Source organism: Eschscholzia californica, unplaced genomic scaffold (assembly GCF_041429995.1).
Source record: "Eschscholzia californica isolate CP2 unplaced genomic scaffold, dmEscCali1.0.p SCAF_1, whole genome shotgun sequence".
NCBI lineage: Eukaryota > Viridiplantae > Streptophyta > Magnoliopsida > Ranunculales > Papaveraceae > Eschscholzia > Eschscholzia californica.
Genome location: NW_028238198.1, coordinates 83140181 through 83143321, shown reverse-complemented (window position 1 = coordinate 83143321; position 3141 = coordinate 83140181). Strand labels below are relative to the sequence as shown.

General features: G+C 35.2%; 1 pseudogene across 1 annotated transcript; it reads left to right on the top strand.

The window, feature by feature from the left end:
* Positions 1-727: 727 nt before the first annotated feature.
* Positions 728-2538, top strand: LOC147570079 (adenylate isopentenyltransferase 5, chloroplastic pseudogene; annotated as a pseudogene). The gene is made up of 2 exons (XR_015231388.1): positions 728-1079; positions 1175-2538. The product of XR_015231388.1 is annotated as an adenylate isopentenyltransferase 5, chloroplastic pseudogene (transcript).
* The last annotated feature ends 603 nt before the right edge of the window (positions 2539-3141 follow it).

Below are 3141 nucleotides of genomic sequence, written 5' to 3'. Positions count from 1 at the left end.
AAATGGAAAATTATACCTCTTACCACTCCAACCAAGGGTTTTTGACATCTTTAATCTTGTTATTTATACGTACCCAAAATAAATTACCATTCTGGCCGTTTAAAGTAGGTCTTTATGTGCTAGTCTCGTCATGTTGATCTACTTTTGTGTAATTAGTCATTTCTATTCTATCTCCAGCCCTTCATATGGGATAATTTTAAGAGTGAATTCATGCTAAGAAATTTGACTTTTGATAATTGATGCTTATTATATATGGGTATCAAGAAAGCAAATGCTATAAATTTTATGGAGAAAAACAATCAACTTGAAGCACCAAAAGTCCAATTCACAAATCTTCTAAAAACTTAATATATTATTCTACAAATCAAGATTAGAATACAATATTATATCAATCACAAGTTAAGCAATGTGTTTACTTGCAAATGATAAAATGGTAACTAACTAAATAACCCCTAATTAGATTTGTGGCTTGAAATGTTCATGGGCTACTAGGCCCACTACCATGGAAACCTTTTTAAACATTAAATTATCTATCATGGTCAGTGGAGTCAGTTAAGAATTAACCTATAATAATCATTTCCTTAAAGTTTCCTAATTTAATCAAGATATTAAGCAAAACCCAAGTTAGTGTGAACATTAGAAGGATTAATGATTTGATAATTGATTTAACCCTAGATACATCTTCATATGGTATAAATAATGGGCTTCGCCCCACAAGTCCTAGTCCATCAAAAACATTCATAGAGAGAGAAAGTAGAGAGAGAGAGAGAGAGAGAGAGAGAGATAGAGAGAGAGAGAGAGAGAGAAATCCATCTATATATATCCCATTCATTCACTCTCTCACAAGTACTACTACTACTTCCCATTTAACATCCTTGTTTTTCCTACTTTTTATCACATGCTCTTCACAAAAACTTCCCCCTTTCCTTTGTCAATATAAGACATCCCATTTTATTCCTCTCTCTCTCTCACCTCTCTCTAGTTCTCTTTCTATAACTACTTGTTCTTCAATTTCTCTCTTGATCAAGTCGCCGCGTCTACAACAAAATAAGCAAGCAAAAGAAAGTGTAAATAGCTAGGTATGTACTAATTACAACTAATCTTGATTAATTAGTAGGCTTAATTGTACTTAGTGTTTGTAAAGTTGAAGGAATTTTCTTTTTCTTGCCAACAGGGGAAAATCAATTACCATGAGAATTTCATTTCCTGTTTGTAAACAAACTCACCCTCTTGTGAATTTTCCGGCGACTCCGATCATGCCGGATTCTTTCAATGCGTGGTGGCGGAAAGAGAAAGTGGTGGTGGTAATGGGTGCAACTGGAACAGGAAAATCAAGACTATCTATTGATTTAGCAAACCGGTTCCCGGCCGAAATCGTAAATTCTGATAAAATGCAAGTGTTTAGTGGTCTAGATATTGTCACTAATAAGGTCACTGAGGAAGAACAGTGTGGCATACCACACCATCTCTTAGGAATTATAGACCCGGATTCGAATTTTACCGGTTCTGATTTCCGTAATTTAGCTACTTTATCTATTGGTTCTATAGTTGACCGGAACCGTCTCCCAATTATCGTTGGGGGTTCAAATTCATATATCGAAAAACTTATCGATGACGATGACCTCGAATTTAGGTCAAAATATGATTGTTGTTTCCTTTGGGTAGATGTTTCATTACCAATTCTTCATTCATTTGTATCAACAAGAGTTGATCAAATGGTAAAATCGGGATTAATTGACGAAGTTCGAGAAATTTTCGACCCGAAATCAGATTATGATCAAGGAATTAGACGTGCGATTGGGGTTCCGGAACTGGACCGGTTTTTCAGAGCTGAATTTAATGGTTCTGATTATCAAACACGTGCCAAATTACTTGAACAAGCTATTAAGGATATTAAAGAAAATAGTTGTAAATTAGCTTGTAGACAATTGAAAAAGATCCAACGGCTAAGATCGCTTCCTGGATGGAATATTCATCGTCTCGACGCCACTGATGCATTTCGAAAACACGGTAGAGAATCTGATGAAGCGTGGGATGATCTTGTGGCGAGTCCTAGTTCTGCTATCGTTAGACGTTTTCTGTATGGTGATGATCATTTAACGACCCCGATTAAAACAAAATCTAATGTTGTTTCGTATGTGATTTCGATATCGACCGCTGTGATGGGTGCAGCCGTCGCTGCTGCTACTCGTTAGATTCCTCATCAGACAACAGTTCTAATATAACATTTCCTATTACAAATACATGGTGAATAACGGTTGTTACTACGGCGGTATTTCCGATAAAAGGGACGCTTTTAACGTAAGAAGAGGACTCACCGTAAGGTCCGTAACAGGTCGTTAGGAACCTAAATTTGCGGAGGATCAGTTTAGATTCGTGCAAAGGTCAGTTCCGTACTTGTGCGTACTGCTGTGGGTCCCATCACATTTTGTCCTGTTCCTAATTAACTTTTTTTTTCCCCTTTTGCATTTCATTTCTTTTGTTACCTTAATGTTGTAATAAGTAAAAAAGGGAGTAAATAAAAGGGAAGTTTTATAAGGGCAGCATTATTGTTGACATTGAATTTTTTTTTTTGTTGAAAAGTTGATATTGAATTTGGCACAAGTTCACCGAATTCAAGAAAATAGATTAATAGGTGAATTTCGGTTGACTCATAACGAATAGTCTCTTGTGAATTCGATTGGCTCCTACTGAATATTTTCTTGTGAATCAGTAGACTCGTATGGTATTCACGAAGAGGAGTTCTTTCAACACGAACGGGGTTCCTATAAAACTTTCCTAAATAAAATCCTCAATAAAAAGTTATATGAAACCTATCGGTTACGTACGCACGAGGATAAGCTTGTTATTTTGTTCAAATAAAATAAACTTTGTAAATTTGGGTTGTTCTTAGTCCCACAAGTTATGGTGTGCGCGTGGTATTAATTGATAAATAATTTTATAACAAAATAAATTGTTTTTAGCCGTTGTTGTTGTGTTCGAATTGTAGTCTTCATAAATTTTCCTGCCATGATATAACACTTACTATAAATGTTTCGTCCTCGGTCCCATTTTCTTTGTGGTTTTGAGAAATTCAACTTATTAAAGAGGTCTTATTTATTGTTGAAAAATAAAAACATTTTATTAAATGAAGAATTTGGT